Here is a 19,608-nt window from a genome sequence, read left to right as displayed (position 1 = left end):
GTCATTATAACCATGTTACAATATGAAGTAGTATCAACAGTTTACCAAAAGCTTCCTACTTAAATTTCCTTCAAAGGTGTGTGTCACCTGTGGCCTTCCCATCACAACTACTCAGCAAAATCTCCAGTTATGTTTTTGTTCCACACATACACACAGAGTGAGCTCTCAGTAGGAAGAGCTCACTTGATTTTACTTTTATTAGTCAGTCACTGAACTGTGAAACAAGCTACATGAAGATGTCTTTCTTCTGATGATCACTCTAGAACTTTCTACTTAGCGACTCTGTGTGGTGCTGCAGTGGGTGATATCTGACACAGAGTTCTAAATTAAAATCTCTTACAGTTACAGCAGGACCGTTGAGGATGTAAGAGCTAAACTGGCTTAAGCACAGATGAACCATAGAGCATACAAATGATGTGCTAACTTACACCACAGGAACAGTGAGACACCACCAGGTATTGCTGAACGGACTCTTTCTCCACAGAGGCTGAGAGCGGTGGACGTAGCTGAGGGAGATCACCACTGGAAAATAAGGTCAGCAACAAGAGAATGTGAACAACAATGTGAACAACAGAAGAAAGGGATTGGTTTGAATCATATAAAAAGACACGAGTAAGCTTGACCACAGCTTACAGTACAGTATTCAATATGACAGAGAGAGTTCCTACCTGTGTGTAAGACGAGGAACCCTGCCATGACCTTCTGAGTCAGCAGCAGGCCATTAGACAGCTCACTGAACCACTGAGGAGCCTCGTCTGAAGAGCTGCAGTCACACAGGAAAACTGTTACTTCATTCATCAGCTCATCGATTCTAGTGTGTCTGTTCTCACAGCTGGTACAGCTGGTGTACTTAGGACAGTGGGACAGTTAGAGACAGTGCTTCTCTTTACCTGGCTGTGAGTATGTGGCAGGTGATGGTGGTGTTGTTGCCTCTGCTTAGGCAGACCTCCTGCAGCGTAAACCCAAAGGCCAACAGGTAGGCACACACTGTCAGAGCAAACTTCAACAGGAAACAGCCAAGGAAGTAGTTCTGGGTCTGGTCAAAGAGGAGTAACAGTTTAAAGGAGATTAAAAAGCACACAGAAGTACATGTATACATAACTAGTCATTCATGTTTGATCAATGGCCCCAAGTGTAGATGCAGTAAATACACAAGGTGCAGAAAGAGCAGCTGTTTGTTGTCTGTGGTATTTATCATTATCATTACTGCTTTTATGAAAGTTTTCTCCTGGAATATTTTTCTAGAGACTTCATTTGACTGGAAGAAGTTTCCACGATATCACTACACAGTATGTACACTAAATGCTACTAATTAATATTATATAAATGTTTGTCTAAGCTTTAGCAGTAATAATCCAGTAAGTGAGGCTTCTAGGTTCAGTAGATGTGGAAGATCTGAGAGGCAGGATCTCACCTTTCTTGGAATGAAATCTAGGTTCTTCCCTGTGGCAACTGCCATGACTGAACTGTCTGGAGGCTTCCCCAGAAGTGACACACTGAGAACACAAATGGGCCATTACTATAATGTATAAACACAGTGAAATAACACAGTGTTTTATTATGTGTGTACCTTAGAAGTGGGCAGCTGAAGCAGGACAGCCAGAGGATGTCAGTGGTGTTCATTGGAGGAGGAAGCTGAGCCAGACAGGCTAAGAACTACGGACAAACACCAGAAGCACTTCCTTCATTTATTTATTCAGAAATGTACATCACAATATTAATTAGGTCTTTAGCCTTTTAGCCTGTTAGCAATGATACACACAGAGAAATGTATTTGTACATATAAATCCATATAAATCCACATGCTGTGAGTTTGTGAAGTGCTCTCTCACCTGGATGATGACCAGACTGAGCTGACACTGCAGCAGGAAGAGGAAGCATTTGCGGATGCCATAGGTCGTGTGTCGCGCCTGGAAAAGATTCACCCAAAAAGCAAATGAATTCATATATAAGTGTCTCGTTCTGACTTAGTGTATCTGTGTGTGTGTGTGTGTGTCCAACCTGCTCTATGAGCTTGACCATGCTGACGCTCTCTCCTTGGTGGAAGGTGACAGAGCAGCCCAGACTGTTGAGCTGTCCTGAGAGCCTCAGAGGAGACAGACCCTCAGCGTCTCCGTTGAAGCCTCCTCCGGTGGCATAGCCAAATGTCTCCCACAAACACTGAGACGGGTACAGAGGGTCCAGAGCGATGCTGTGGAGAGAGGACGATGAAAAATCATGTGGATTGAGAATGAGAAGTACATAATTATTGTATAATCAGTCAAAACAATGTTGCTGGACTATGGCAAGCTGTTAAAGGGTCAGTACACACAAACTAGAAAATATTTTCCCATTTACCTCTAGTAGTGAGGTATCTGTCTTCATCTAGTACAATGGAGGTGAAAGGAATTGCATTTGTACTTGTTAGAATGGCCGTTCTGACAACAGAGACTTCAGAAAGAAGAAAATGCCAAGGCGAAGATGGAATATGCATAGACATATATTTATTTTCTAACAGCAGCACAGGTACGGCAGCAAACCATAGGTGAAACCTAACCAGCAACAACAGCAGATTTAAAATTGGCGCCCTTTTATACTGTGTTCTGGTAGGTGTGATTGGGTACATACATTCACAGGTGTTCCTAAACATACATTCATAAGCATAATTGACTTATATAAAAAATGTGAATACTATATTTAACCACAATATTTAAAATAACCTTCCTGCTGTAAACTAAACCCCAAAACAAACACCATAAATATAATTACAATAAATATATACATTTTACAATACAATACAATTTCCAGACTCCCCCCTTTCTTGTCCTGCCACTTGGTCGTACCCGGAACGTTCTTAACACGGTCCGCTGACCTAGGGGACTCTTTTCAGCAACGCACCCCAGAGCGAACACCAGACAGGTAAAGGTAAGTGTTAACCATAACTTAAACAATGTCTGTTCCAGCACTTGCACTATTTGCATCATCTTTCACAAAACTGCTTGAATATATGTTTCACAAAACTGCATTTACTCCGGAGTCCATCAATTTTGGACAGTCCGCTGCCAACGGAGTCTAAAGGACCTCTTCTCCTTTTCAGACAGAGCCGGACGGCCACCACGGTTTATTTGAATGAGATGTAGGAATCTCAGTGACAGGTATCCCTGAACCCTGACAAACAAGACTACAACTCTCTGCATGGCTAGATAGTATTACTATGAGTTTTCATTTTTTTAATAGCAGAAATATTGCTTCAGAATTTTTACTGGTTTTAATTGTGATAAAAATGAAAATCTAGTCTCATTAACATTGATTTTCAAATTTGAAAAAACAGGATGTACTTCATTAATGAGTGTATACCTGATGTCACTCTGTAGGAACAGGCGGCTGTTGCAGAAATTGGCGGAGCTTCCCAGACAGCATGTAACCTCCCTGTTCTCCTGCATGATCTTCATCATCTCACACATGGCTGTGAAGAGAACTCCACTGTAAGTAAATGTCTACAGTACTCTAAAGCAAACACTGAGTATATCGAAGACACAGATCTTTCATTCTTTCCTTGAAATAAGCCTCGTTGGTTATTAATCATCGCTTTTCCTTATTAGAATCTGTTTCACCATTGACGAGCAGAGGAAGACAATGGAGTCAGAGGACATCTTTAAAAAGTAAGATGAAAAAGTTTTCCAAAAAAGTGGAATTACCCATAAGCAGAGTGATTCATTCTATAAAACACATAAAGAATACTGACTGTCAGGGGTGCAGTCAGTGAAGAGTGGCACCAAAAGAGGCACATTATCAATGTTCTTCAGATGAGGACGGACCTGGTGGATCCCACGAGGTAGCTTGGCCTGACAAAGGGCAGGGAGAGAAAATGATTCAGACTAATGTAAAATAATTTCAAAACAAAGCACAATTTCCTGCTGGTTACCAAAGCATAAGACAGAGGAATCTGTCTGTATTATACAGCTGCATGAAAAACAGATACTGATATTTCTCCATTGTAGCTTCAGTGGTTTTAATAAAAGGTATTGTTACCCTGTTGCAGTTCACCCAGTGTGGACTAGAAAAAACAATGTGCTGTCAGCAGAGACACAGAGAGACATCAGATTAAGGAGTCCATTTATTGTCCAAATGAAAGAGTACTATACCTTGATCACTTCATCCAACATAAACTAGATACTATCAAATGTTTATTGGAGCTTGTGTGTGTTCACCTTGCTGCGGAGCTCATCCTCCATAGAAAAGTAAACAAAGCGGATGCAAGCTGTGACCAGGGCATCGATAAGCCGGACTGTGTCCAGCCTCGCCTGGAACTGAGACAACACCATTCCCATGAAGATCTGCCCACTCAGGGCCTGGACGCAGTCCTCACGCTCCACCCCCTCACCTATACCCTCTGCACACATGACAAGGGAAGACAGTCAAAGGAAAAGAGACAGGAAAATGAGTTGTGTTATTACTGTTTTATTACTTGAATTAATCCGTCCCTCCGTCACGAACTCTTACCATCTGAGCTCCAGCTGTTCCTACAGGAGTTGTATTTGGTGGAGGGCAGCTCCACTCCAGAGAAGAGGCTGGGACCGGGGGCCAGTTCTACACACTTCCCATTGAGTTGGCTTGACAGTGACACTTGCATGGGTTTGTAGGCAAAGGCTGAGCAGTAACCTGACAGACAGGCCCGCTGGTAGAAGTCCAGGACCTTCTTTCTGTAACACAAGAGCAGAGTGTAGAAATAAACACTCAGGTGGCAGCTTCTATTATTTTGTCCACCCTATTGATATCAGTGAGGGCAGGTTAAATAACAGAAACACCTCTGTATATACTGTACAGTTCAACAGCATCACAAACTGCAGCCTCCAAAATGATCAGAACGTTGAAGCAACGTCTCTAAAACAGTTTGAAGAAAACCTGAACATGATGAGCTTCATGGATAATAAAGTGGCAGCTGAGTGTAGATATGGATGATATCACCTGTGCTGTGCTTATGAAACTTTGATACTTGTGTCTGACTCAAGATTTACAGCCACAGAAGAGCGATCAGTGTGACGGCACCTGTCTGAGCCCGACAGGGGGTAGATATCAGTTCCATCCCAGAAGTCAGTGCAGGCTTCCAGGATGAGGTCAGCCGAGCCATGTGACAGCATCTGGATGTTATCTACAACAGAGAGGTTAGAGAAAGACAGTGAGAATAACATTAGCAGACATGAAAATACACAAGCACCTTTTTTTTTTTTTTTTTTTTAACTTGCTCATCTATTTGGTGAAGAGACAGACAAAGGACAAGTAACAGCAAAATACACCAAGTACATATAAGAAAAAAATCAGCTCTTTTCATTAAAAACTGTAAAATAAAAGAAAACAGAGCAGTAGAACGACACAGGTTGACTGAAGTGTGTATAGACTTACTGGAGGAGGAGTCTCGTACGAACAGAGAGATGAGGTGGGACATGGGAGGCTGGCGTTTGGTGAAGTAATGAAGGTGGCGGGAGGTTAACTCCTTGGTTTTCTCTCCAGATGGCAGCTGGTACAGAGTCAAGTGGTTCTCCTGTTTGAACAGTTCCCTGCACCGGGAGTGAATCCTGACACACAAACACAAACAAACACACAAAGGAAAAGATGAGGGTAATAGATAATAAGACATGATCTAATTTGGTTCTGAAAACTTCTCTTTCTTCCCACAAACAGCACATCATCTGATACTGATGATCAGTTTAAATGATGTTTCACACCAACCCGGAGCCTCTGCCTACAGTGAAACACCTAAACATTGGGAAATGGATGAATGTCTTTACTGGCCAACAACAACTCTGCACATCACTGCCATCATCTGGTGAGGAGTGGGACAGACGCTGAGTCTCAGCTGTTTAAACCTATGATTGTGATTGCTACAACCTGCTGCTTACAGCCACTGCTGACGGGAGCTCCACAGGGGACTGTCCTGTCCCCTTTACCCTGTCCACCTTGGACTTCAGGTACAGCATTCTGACCTGCCACCTACAGAAGCTCTCAGATCTCTGCAGCTGCTGGATGCATCAGGGGGGAGGATGTGTCACCAGAGGGCGGTGGCTGGTTTTGTGGACTGGTGTGAGCTGAACCACCTGCAGCTCAGCATCAGCAAAACAAAGCAGCTGGTGGAGGACTTCAGGAGACCCAGGACTCCTGCTACTCCTCTTTTCATTAGGGGACAGATGGTGGAGGTGGTACAGGAGAACAAAAACCTGGGTGTCCACTAGGACAGCAAACTGGATTTGAGCAGGAACTCAGGAATTCGCAGCTCTCTATAGGAAGGGCCCTTCAGGGCCATTTTTTAATTATGGTTCACTCTCAGTTCAGCCAGGTGCAGTACTCCCACTCCAGTCCATCAATCCATCATAGCAGCAACTTGCTTGTAGCCTTAATTTATCATGAAGACCATGTGAGAAATAGATCTTCTCACAGTGCTCGGAAATGTAATCTATGCAAGGACTTTATTCTGGGGTAAAATGTAATCTGGAGTTCATGCTGAGTGGGATGAAAGCCAGATCAGCTTTTACCTCTGAAGAAAAATCCTCTGAACCTCTGATCACTGTGTTTTCACATGACCTAACAAAAAGCCAAACTATGAGACAAACCAGGTCATGGTATTAACAGGTGGCTCTAAACCAACCAGATGTCAAAGCAGCACCATCATTCCAAGCTCACCTATGAGCCTGGAGAGCTCACAGAGCCCCCAGGGTACGTAGACAGGCAGTACAGAGCCGTGGCTCTCCTGCAGAGCCAGGTTGGACAGGTGGTCAGAGAAGCGGCAGAGCTGCTGGGTGACGCTGGCGTTGCAGAGGTTCAGCATGATGTTGAGGCCCAGTGGCTTGAGGGAGGGCAGGTGGCACTGCCAGGAGAGATGATCAAACTGGATGCTGGTTGGGTTCTGCTGGTCCTGTGACAGGCTCAGCATCTCCAGGTGGTAGTCACACACAAAGTCCTCTGCCTCCGCTTCTGGGCAGCCCATTGCAAAGTCCTGGAGACAAATGGGACAGAAATGAAAAGACCAACAACATCACAACATAGCAGGAATAGTAAAGTTACATCAGCTTACTGAATCAATAGCATGTTTCCTATTTTCACAACGGCTGGTACAGTTTCAGGTCTAAGCTTTACCTGGGCCTGGTCGTCCTCGCCTCCCTCAGTGTCGTGGCTGAAGCTCACGTTGGATCCAGAGTGGTGTTTGGTGCGACTGTGTGCGGGCTGGCAGGAACGCCGAAGCCGGGCCGTGTCAGATGAGCGAATGCTGTCGTGTGAGGTCTCGCTCGGCTCGGGCCCCTCCCCCAGCTGGGTGGAGGACTCTGCCGGTAGACAGAGCAGAGCCTGCCCCTCCTGGGCCTGTACAGCAGTCACAGTTAGTCAGGAGTGGATACAAGACTGTGCCTTATCAGGTGGTGAATTGGGGCTGCTGGTGAGGCTAAAAGGTGCCAGAGAAAACACAAACACACACCTCATCTAACTAACTATACATCTAACACCTACATCGAACTATGTGCAATTTTCCTCTTCATTTTCAACTGGGAGTTAAGTAACAGTAAGAATTTCCCTACGGGGATCAATAAAGTTATTCTGATCTGATTCTGATTCTGATCCCTGTCGTCATCCGTCTCCATTCGGCAGTAGGAGTTGACGGACAGGTCGTCTCTGAGATCATCCTGGCTGTTGTGAGGTGGTTCGACCCGTCCTCTGAAGAACAGCACGGTCTCTGGACTGGGGTTAGGCCACGACAGGATACCCTGTTTGTCCACACAACACAACACAGCACCTACACATACACACACAATATCTGCAAATTAGACACATACTGTCCACTCAGCAACAAGTCTATAAAATGGTTTCCATATCTATGGGCATAATGAGGGTTTCTGGCTTTTTATGGCCCAAATGTTGCCGTGGGCTACACCAGTCAATGGTAGAGTGTGTAAAAGGCTGGAAGTGTAGCACAGTGTCTGAGACTGTCCCTTTAAGACGCCAACCAGGTGTCTCCACACACAACGTAGCATCTCCTGCATAAATGAGTGCATATACACACTCAGATATATATAGTAAGCAAGAGAGCCGCTTAATACAATATACTAGAGAGGATAAACATGTCTGAATAAATAAATGCATAAAATTCATACCTATTAGTCATAAGTCATTGGTCATAAATAAAGTGACAATAATTAAAATGTAAAAAAAAAAAGCTTTAAGTAATAAGGAAGAAGCTGAATTTATAGCTCTGCCTAAAAAGCCCAAACCAGCTCTAAAACAGATAAATGTCTGTATGTTTCCACCTACAGACGACACTGACACAAACAAAGACTCTAAACTTACACTGACCTCAATGCTTTTCACACACACTGAATCCATCCACAACTGAGCCCTGACAATACTCAGCCAGACCCAAACTCCAATGCACCTGGATACAGAACAAAGCCCATCTAAACTGAGCTGAAGACAGGCCTGCACTTCCAACACTCACCCTAGCACTCTCTCTCTCTCACACACACACACACACACACACACACACAGAAATGAATGCATGCATGTGTAGAAACACTAAACAATGTTAACCAACATGCAACGTCTCACCTGGTCTCTCATGACCCTCCAAATAAGCTCTGCCATCCTGCAAGAGAAACACAAACAGGAAGCATCAGCACACAAACCACCTTTGAAACAGTCCTTGATTTTCTTTTTTTTTAATCCACTTACCACAAAGAGCTCTGACAACACACAAATGCAATGGTGTGTCCCTCACTCCCACAGGATGGCGCTCTATCCTCACCAGCAGCACCTTCACTGGCTCCACCTCACATACACCTACAACACACACTCTCTCTCGCTCACTCACACACACTAAAATTAGTGCAGGTCATAATCCGCTCTACGTACCCTCTCCTTTTCCTGTGCTTCCAGCTGGAGACGAGCGATTGTGACCTTGATCCCTGCATCTGAACTGGAGCCAGACGACCCTGGGGAAAAAGGGTCAAAGCGAGGAAAAGTGGCTGGAACAGCTTCACTCTCAATCCAAGCACCTCGGGGTGTATCATGTACAGCCTGTTCCCTTTTACCATCAGAAAGAGAGGAAACACTTGGACCAACAACTTCCTCCCCTAACTCAGCTGAAACAGGGTTAATAGGAACAAGCAGAACCTTCAACTCAGCAAGTTTTTCCACTATTGTGTTTTGAATTTCCTTTTTAAGACTAGTTTTCTGGACAGGGATGCCATAATGAGCTGTTATACAAAGCAAATCATCTTTACCACATGAATGAACTTTTTCAATGCAAGGATTATCAATGAAGTCCTGCAAGTCAAACATCCTTCTTACACAAATACCAAACTACAAGGACTCTTCAAAATTCTTTGGTTGGTTTATACTGACCCTGGGAAAAAGTATCCCTGAGGAGACCCCACTTGTGTTCCAACCTTAGTTGGTGGAAGCTCGGGATTTCAGCTCTGTAACACAAGCAACCAAAGCAAATGAACAGAGTCAGTGTAGGTGGCATCATTACAGTTAGTTTATTTGAAAACATCAAAATGGAACAAAATGGACAAAGTGGGGGAGATGTGGACCAGTGGTTGTGCCAAACAAAACCAAAAAAGTTCCAATAAAACCAGGCCTAGATTACTGACTACCTGAGAAAACAAAGGAAACAAAAGACCTGGCTGAGCTCGCTAAAAAGATAAAGAGAACAAAATACAGGGGGGTGGCACCAACCAATAACCCTAGTGTGTTTATACAACAATAATTCCTACATGCTGCTAAATGTACAGGGTCCCCCAAACTCACCTCTCCACAAACACCCACCACACTTACTCTACTGCCTGATGCCACCAGAGGAAAAAGGCAATCTGCACCTGGAACACTGTGAAGCAGGGCAGGGGAGGAGAAAGAGGAAAAAAAGCACACAGGCCATCCAGGCACATAACAGCTGTATGTGTTGTGTATGCTCACACACTCAGACACACACAGAGAAATGAATGCATGCATATCTGTAGAAACACTGACCAACATGCTCTCTCTCACCTTGTTTCTCATGGTCCTCTGGATCAGCTCCTCCATCCTGCACAGGACAAACACACAATACATCAGATCCAGGTACAAACAGTCAAACCTATTTGAAACATTCTGCTACACTTCCACATTCAGCAGGGGGCGTACCTGAGCTCCACCCTGGATATGGCCTCATCCAAGTTGGAGCCCCACTCAGCCACATACACCTGGAAAGAGAGAGACATTAATGGATATGTGTAAAAACACTGAACATCTGTCACTCTATCACATCTGGGTTTAAACTCAGCCTGGCGTCCACACACCACAGTCTAAAAGTCACAGTGCCAAACTCTAACATACATGTGGTCATACCAAACAAGTCAGACATATAAAGCCAACTATTACACACATCTACTTATTTAATTCATGTCTAAAGTCAAAGTGGTACAGCTAATGGTTACCTATAAGTCTTACTATTGCATCCAACACCTCACAGTTTAAACTCTTACACTATGGCACCCAGACACCACAGGCCAACAGCCAAAACATACAGCTCTCTAACATAGGTTTGGTCTGTTTAAACAAGAAAAGGACAGAGTTTTTAAAACTCTATCAAATCTAAGTGGTGCATCTAACACCTCACAGTTTAAAGCCTGAGAATCTGACATCCACACAGCACAGCCTGCACTGTTTCATCTACATATTAACTATTTGTCTAAAAATTGACCTAAAACTCAAATTATTACAACTACATTTACTCTCTGGCAGTCCTCACAGATGACTCCAAACAAAGAAAAGTCCTATACCTTGCAGAAAGGATGGACAGTGGAAAAGTTGCAGAAAGTTGATTTTTCTGATGAATTATCCTTTAACTGCATCCCAATAGCTGCAAATACTGCAGAAGATCTGATGGAACCCACATGGACCCAAGATTCAACCAGAAAACAGTCAAGTTTTGAACATTATTGAGCATGTCTGGGGTAAGATGAAGGAGGAGGCTTGGAGGATGAACTGTGGGAGTCCTGCAAGACAGTTTTCTTTGCCATTCCAGATGACTTTATCAATAAGCTATCTGAGTCATTGCCGAGACGTATGGATGCAGTCCTCCAAGCTCATGGGAGCCATACACGATATTAATTCTTTTTTCCAAGGCACCATGACTTTATGTTCTGATGTTATTGTAGCATGTTTGTGTATTCAAAATAAAGAATAATTTGTAAAGCACATTATTTTTGTATGCGACAAGACTTTTGTCCAAGCACAATCTGACCTTTCTGTCCTAATTAAATGGTAAAACTCAATGAATGATACAAAACTTTATTTTGGTATAACAGGCATAATCTAAAGAGCTTTGCCTTTCATATAAGCTATTTCTGATTCCAGTCAAGTTATTATTTGTTTTTTCTACAACTTGGATGAGTGACAAGACCTTTGTCATGGACTGTATATGCTTCCACCTACAGACAATACTGACACAAGAACAAACACTCTAAACCTACACTGACCCCAATGCTTTTCACACACACTGAATCCATCCACAACTGAGCCTTGACAATACTCAGCCAGACCCAAACTCCAATGCACCTGGATACAGAACAAAGCCCATCTAAACTGAGCTGAAGACAGGCCTGCACTTCCAACACTCACCCTAGCTCTCTCTCTCTCAGTAACACACACACACACACACACACAAATGAATGCATGCATGAGTAGAAATACTAAACAATGTTAACCAACATGCAATGTCTCACCTGGTCTCTCATGACCCTCCAAATAAGCTCTGCCATCCTGCAAGAGAAACACAAACAGGAAGCATCAGCACACAAACCACCTTTGAAACAGCCCTTGATTTTCTTTTCTAATCCACTTACCACAAAGAGCTCTGACAACACACAACAGCCACGGTTTGTCCCTCACTCCCACAGGATGGCGCTCTATCCTCACCAGCAGCACCTTCACTGGCTCCACCCCACATACACCTACAACACACACGGACTAAAATTAGTGCATGTATAAGTGTAGAAACACTACAATGTGGCTCTTGCTCACCTGGTCTCAAATGGTCCTCTCACTCAGCTCCTCCCTCCTGCTGAAAAACACAAAGACATTGGTTTTGGATACTAATCAAGTCAGTCCTTGAACTTGTAATATTTTGCTTGACTTCCAGCTGCAGCAGGGGCCTTACCTGAGCTCCACATTGCCCATGGCCTCAAAGTTGGATGGCCACTCAGCCAGAAGCAGCTGCACACAGAAAGAAAGGAGGAGACATTAATGCATGCATAAGTTTTATTCTCCATCAAGCAGCAACTATGTCTCACACACACTAAACCCACACTGACCCCAGTGCCATCCATATAGTGACAAATAGCCACAACTAAGCCTGACAACACTAAACTACACAACACAGCCTGTGTTTCTACACACACTGGTTCCATCCCTGCTTCAGCAGGCCGACAGTCACATGACCACTCTGACTGATGAGTCCTTGAAGTTTTTTTCTCCAGGTCTTCCACTCAGATGCAGTACACACACGGTTGCTGGGGAGTGTACACAAATGAATCCTTCAGTGTAGAAACACTGAGCAGTATTGGCCAACATGCATCCTCATGACTCTCTGGATCAGCAGCTCCTCCATCCTGCACAACACACAAAGAAACACACTCAACATTAGCCACAGGTGCTAGGCAAGTCAAACTCTGGAAGTTAAAACATATTACAACACTTCCACAGGCAGCAGGGGGCGTACCTGGGCTCCACACACAAACAAATACATGTTTAAATGTAGAAACACTGAGCAATGTTGACTTATGTGCTTTCTCTTACCCTCTGATGATTCTCTAGAGCAGCTCATCCTTCCTGCAGAGAAGGCACATGCACACACAGGCTTTGGATATTTAACCTGGAATTTTCAACATTCAGCAACACTTCAAGGTGCAGCTGAGGACCCACACTGGCCATGGCCTCATCCACACTGCTGAACACACACCCTACACCTAACCCAGGGCCATCCACACCAACAGTTACCCACAATTAAGCCTGGCAACAAGACATGCAACTCAACCCATGCTGCCAACACTATCTGCTAGTGATGGGTAGATGAGGCGTCATGACACATTGCCAAACTGTATTGATACTGTGTCACTGAATACTGACACCTGCTGGACCTTAAAAATCCCTACAGGCAACCTAGTTGACAGACTCAACTGACACTGATTTGATGACCTAGTATATACAATGATATAACTTAAGTTATTGTATTATATTTTGTATTATTTCATATCTTCATTTAAATTAAAAATCTTTGATATTTTTAGATACAGTCAATAAATAATGTGAACATGTATCATAACATGAAAATCTAAGTGAACGTGTTGTGAATGAGGATGCTTGTGGACTGGGATTTTCTTTTTTTTAAACAAATTTTTATTTAAAAAAAACCGTTTTGAAATTCAGTCTGTTACGCTTTTTTGATACAACTTCTCCAGCTGTAGAAAACACCCGCTCACACGGAACAGATGAGGATCCGATATGAGATCAAAATGGTCCCACACGGTGGAAACCTTTCTTTTGGCTTGAGGCTGCTCCATAATTATTGATTAATTTGACAATGAACAGCAAAAGATCAGAGATTCTTTTGGCAGATGCATCCCGTTAACATATGCGCTTCTTTATAAACAGTTTTGCGCGTCAGTGTCAGTTCCTATATCAGTCATGTGACTTTCTTTAAACGACAAGCGCAAGCGGGTTTTGGACTATGAGCTCGACGCATCGCTGTTGCCGGAGCCATCACTACTATCTGCCAATAGGCTTCCATATATACACAATTATGTCCAGACCACAACTGCATATATGCTTCCACCTACCGACAACACCGACGCAACGGCCCAGCAACAGCAAACGCGCGCTCCAAACCTATGCAGGCCGAGTTTCTTCCACACACTGAATCCATCCACAACTAAGCCTTGCCAACACTTGGCCTGTCCCAAACTCCAAAGCAGCTATACTGGTTACAAAGCCCATCTCAACCGAGCTAAAGACACAAGCCTGCACTTCAACACTCAGATCTCTCTCACATACACATACGCGCGCATAAGTGTAGAGCCGATGAGCGACGCCAAGCGCGGTGCTTTCTCCCAAATGGTCTCGGCTGCTCCGCTGGATCCCTTCGTCTGTCCTGCGGAAACCCGGCACATAAAAAAACATGTTAGCCTCTGGTCACAAATCAACTCAAGCTCTGCATTTTAAACGTTCCACTAGGCCTGAATCGTCTCTCTGCTCTCAGCCACAGCTTTCACTGTGCACCAGGAAGCACAATAACAAATAACCTGCTAAACATGAACACACAGGCTTCTTCTGTCTACAGGTAACGAGTTCAGTTCGATCCACTAACCAGAAAAAGAGCTTCAACAAAACAGAACGTCACGGATGTATCCTGTATTCCACAGCAAAATCGAGCAAGTGTTACCCCAACGCCTTATAAGCTGCACTACATAAGATTCTGCCCTGCTATTGGCTGAGCCCTCTCCTCCCCGGTCACATGGGTTTGATTAGCGCAGGGGCAACAGGTGCGACTGGTTTTTGGCGCGGCTCAAACTGGACTCTGATTGGACGGGACTAATGGGTGAAGTGGTAGGAGGGACCTGCGGTGACTGCCCTCATAAAGCAGCAGTAACGTCTGAATGGGGGTCCAACACAGAACAGGTGTTTGGAATGATCACAGGTTGCCAGGGGTTCACTTTCAGTCTGACTCCATGGCTTTATGCATTAAAGACTTCAATCAGAATCAGTTTTATTGGCCAGATTTATGCATACACACAAAAACATATATATAGATATAGATATAGATAGATATATAGGTATAGATAGATAGATATACATATAGATGTTATATAAGGTATGTTCAAAAGCAAAGTCAACCAGTGAATCTTCTGTCAATTGTCTTCCAACATGGTCATTATAACCATGTTACAATATGAAGTAGTATCAACAGTTTACCAAAAGCTCCCTACTTAAATTTCTTTCAAAGGTGTGTGACACCTGTGGCCTTCCCATCACAACTACTCAGCAAAATCTCCAGTTATGTTTTTGCTCCTCAGTAGGAAGAGCTCACTTGATTTTACTTAGTGTTTAAGGTTCATGAGGCATGTCTTATTGTTTCAGTTCATGCACAGTAAAACTGTCAAATCCATTCAACAGTCCTCATTGGGAAATGTGTCTGCAAAACAGTTAAGAAATATCAAACACAACAGAGTTTATTTAGACTTTTACACACATAATAAAGACCTCAAAACAAATAAAGTCTCATTAAAAGACATCATACAATCACAATCTAAAGAAAAAATGAAGTAAACTTACAAAAAACCAGTACACAAAATACAAAAACAGTAAAAACTATACAATATGCTAATTTACATGATGTTGGAGGGGTGAAGAGTAGGATCCTGTGGGAGAGAGAAAAAACATGGACAAATGAAATGTTAGACCAGACCAGTCCACAACTAAACAGTAATTGTCACACTAAAGAATACAAATTGATCATATGATCAGTGACGACATCAGACACATCATTAGCTGATATATGTGAAAATATGCATTTAGCTGTTTTTGTAGGACACAGACGTCCTTAGGTTGATAGCAAGCTGGGGGAAAATACAAAAACTCAAAACCTAAACATCAACATCATCATCATCATAAAGAGGAGGAATCCAATCAGTAAATAAATCAGTTGGGTTTTCAACATCTGACAGAAGACAAGTCTCAGCCAGAGAGGCCATCTGGTGTGTGATTGACCTATAGACCTTACAATGACACTTCTAATGCAGGGAATAATACAACATCCAATCAGACTGAACACGCTCGCACCAATAAGGATACCAGTGATTCCTTGCAGTAGCGATGAATGGGCATAAAATGACATCTGTAGCACGACGAGGTTCAAACCTCAGCTACGACTTTTCACCACCTCCAACTCCAACTGCGTGTCGGACAGTCCCATTAAACTGCAGCACAAACTTTTCAGATATTTCTTGCAGAAAATCCTCTTCTGGTCCCGCTTTCTTGTTAAATTTCAGAGATTTCTGTAGAAGAAAGGCCTTGTTTAGCCGTGGCTAAAATAATCTGGCTGTAAGGTTCCAGGGACATTTTGGTTGGGCGCGCCGCTCTGACAGGAACCAGGCTATCTCCTTCTTCCTGGCCGCTGGATTCTGCCGTTCGCCCAAACGCGAGATTATTATAAATAAAGAACAGTAGGTGGCGAAAATCCTGCAGCCGGTAGCAGCAGCAGGTCTCCGTTAAACAAAAGAAGAAGAAAACAATGACAACATCCGGTCTGTGGGCACGAGAAAATGGTCATTTTTTGTTTCTGCTTCTTTGTGATTTTGTATTTTGTTACGCTAAGTAGAGAAAGAAAATCTAAGTTATTTTTCAATTTCAAGGATTCCCTTAAGACCCACAAAAAAGTAAAATGTTTTTTGTATTTTAAAACGAAAATCAAATAAGCACTCTTTTTTATTTTTTTAAATATCAGCGTTTGAAGGAAAATTCAAATCCCAAAAGATACACGGACCCTTTTGTCTCTGTATGTTAATATTGTAGAGTCATAGAGTTTTGATATTTGTAATTTAAACTGAAACATTATCATCTAAATTTACACCAACCACGTGTTACGAACACGCTCCTCTTCTTAGCTGCGTGAAGAACTGATCGATTATATTCAGATGCGTAAGGTCATGAATGCAAATAAACTCCGCCAGGACAAGGAGGTGATTGGACAACTGCACCAAACGTAGCGGTGATTGGCTCCTGCCAGACCACATGTCAAACATGAAGCGCCGGTGGAAAAGCTCAGTTCTGAAGGTGCAGGCTTCTCCCTTTTGGCCCAAAAGGCCACACTACTGCCTGAATATACAAGACAGAACAAAATGATGGAGTCTACACTGTGTTAAAATTATTATGCGAGTGATCTTTTCTTGAAAATCTGGACGGCTGCTGTTCAGAAACAAATGCTGTTTTAGTGTGATGTATCTAAGACCTTGAGCTTTAATAAAACCCTTTTGTTGGAATCTACAAAGCTTTCTCATATCCTTTATCACAGACGACATGTATGTAAGCGTGGTGGAAATATACTTTCTTCCTGATGAGAAGTGAAATAAAATTCTTTAGACAGTAACTGTCCGTCACACTAAAGTATACAAATTGATCATATGGTCAGTGACTACATTCCTTTAGGTTTAAGTAGACACATCATTCGCTGATATATGCGAAAATATGCATTTAGCTGTTTTTGTAGGACACAGACGTCCTTAGGTTGATAGCAAGCTGGGGGAAAATACAAAAACTCAAAACCTAAACATCATCATCATCATCATAAAGAGGAGGAATCCAATCAGTAAATAAATCAGTTGGGTTTTCAACATCTGACAGAAGACGAGTCTCAGCCAGAGAGGCCATCTGGTGTGTGATTGACCTATAGACCTTACAGTGAGACTTCTAATGCAGGGAATAATACAACATCCAATCAGACTGAACACGCTCGCACCAATAAGGATACCAGTGATTCCTTGCAGTAGCAATGAATGGGCATAAAATGACATCTGTAGCACGACGAGGTTCAAACCTCAGCTATGACTTTTCACCACCTCCAACTCCAAATGCGTGTCGGACAGTCCCATTAAACTGCAGCACAAAGTTTTCAGATATTTCTTGCAGAAAATCCTCTTCTGGTCCTGCTTTCTAGTGAAATTCGTGCAGAGATTTCTGTAGAAGAAAGGCCTTGTTTAGCCGTGGCTAACATAATCTGTGAGGTTCCAAAGACATTTTGGTTTGGTTGTGAAAAAGAAGATGAAAACAAATGGATGCCAATAATTATGTCCATCATATGTTTTATGTATGTAAATTTGATTTGACTATATGGAAGCATTTTTGTTGTTGTTCAATAACTCTGGACATTTTATTAAATATTCTGATTCTACAAAACTGCTTGATTTCCATTTATTTCTGAAGCTATTCTAAACTCTACTTAAAATTCAGCAGTGCCAATAACTTTGAGCAGGACTGTAAATAAAAGAAGATATTTATTAACATGACATAATCAATACACAAACAAATTTGTCAAAAGTCCTGAACATAGACACTTTCAAAAAATCCCAAATATACATTTCTTGTATCTTGTGAACAGCTATATCACAGTCCATCAGCCAACAGCCCACCATACAAATCAAGTGACAATTAACGAGGCATCAGCTCCGAGCCTATGCATGGTAATGTTATCAGGATGTTAGCATGGACTCTGCAGGCTGTACCAGAGGCACATGCTTTAACACACAGTGTGAAGTATCCATGCTGTGTAGTGAATAAAACAGTAGAACTATAGATAACAAGTACACTGATTAAGACAGAGCATTCACCTGGGTCTTCTTCATGCAGCATAGCACATATGTTTGTCATGATGTAAACCAATAAAGAAGAAAACAGGGCAAAGAAAAAATGAAATGAGAAATGCTCTCTTGCATTGTAATGTTTGTCTAACAACCATCTTCAGTAGTTTCAGCCACAAAGTGATCATGAGTACTTCAGTGCTGTAAAAGCAGAAAATCTAATAGTACCTATTCACGTACAGCCCCACTTTAAAGGTGTGACTGTAGAGAGCGTTTGTAGCCGTGGAATAACTGAAGCAGGCGCGCACACACACACACACACACACGCACACACACACAAAAGCCAGCACACAGGCTAAACAGGGCTGAGGTCAGAAGTCCAAGTCTCCCCACCACAAACCGCACCAAAAAAAAAAAAAAAAAAAAAAAAAAATACATGGAGTTAACCATTCACTTATATTGTCTGTAAATTGTAATGTTGCAACAAGCATTTGGATTTAGTTCCAAAACCTCCACACTACCAGAGATTCAATTCTGCTGGGGAAATGCTGAACCCTGGAATCACCCTGTAAAATATCAATGAAGAGTTTGTTTTTAGTTGTGAAATCCACAGAGGTTAGACCCTCCAAATCCCCAGCAAAAACAATAGAGAAAACAGTCCAGGCTGGACAGACCTCAGAACTTCAGCGTCCCCCAAATGCTCCAGGTTCATGGTGTCGATCACTTGATGGACTACAGGTTTGTTTAGAAACAGCTGTGAGTGATATGGAGAAAATCCACAGTGACAATTATTTCTTTTAGGGGGGAAATATTTTAAAACCTCAGGTAAACTTACGACATGTAATATGTGAACGTCATTTGATGCCAGCGTAATAAAAGTTAAAAAAAAAAAAAAAAAGAATAACATTACAATATATATATAAATTTATATTTCAATGTGGTTATATATTGGGATGTAAAACATTTTTTGGAAATAAATAAAATGAATCACTTGGGGCCCCAAGGCTCATTTTTGCCCCACAAGGCTAATCCAGCACTGACAACAATGACTTTCCATATGTGTAAAAACAGCTGGTATTTAGTTCTAAATGAATGCACTACCAAGAAATACCACCAACCCACATGTACACAGGAGCAATGTTCAATTCATGTCCATCTGAAATAATGACAGCACCACACAGACGGCTGGTCTGATTGAAAAAACAGTGATACAGACGTCTGCTGCTGAGGGTCCACGTTAACTGTGTGAACCAATCAC

General features: G+C 42.5%; 1 pseudogene; it reads right to left on the bottom strand.

Annotated features, from left to right (window-relative positions):
- Window positions 1-299: 299 nt before the first annotated feature.
- LOC121175591 lies at window positions 300-19,062 on the bottom strand (annotated as a pseudogene).
- Between the last annotated feature and the right edge of the window lie 546 nt (window positions 19,063-19,608).

Source organism: Toxotes jaculatrix, chromosome 21, assembly GCF_017976425.1.
Source record: "Toxotes jaculatrix isolate fToxJac2 chromosome 21, fToxJac2.pri, whole genome shotgun sequence".
NCBI classification, from domain to species: Eukaryota; Metazoa; Chordata; class Actinopteri; family Toxotidae; genus Toxotes; species Toxotes jaculatrix.
Note: the sequence above shows the minus strand (reverse complement) of the source record. Positions and strands in the feature narration are given on the sequence as shown.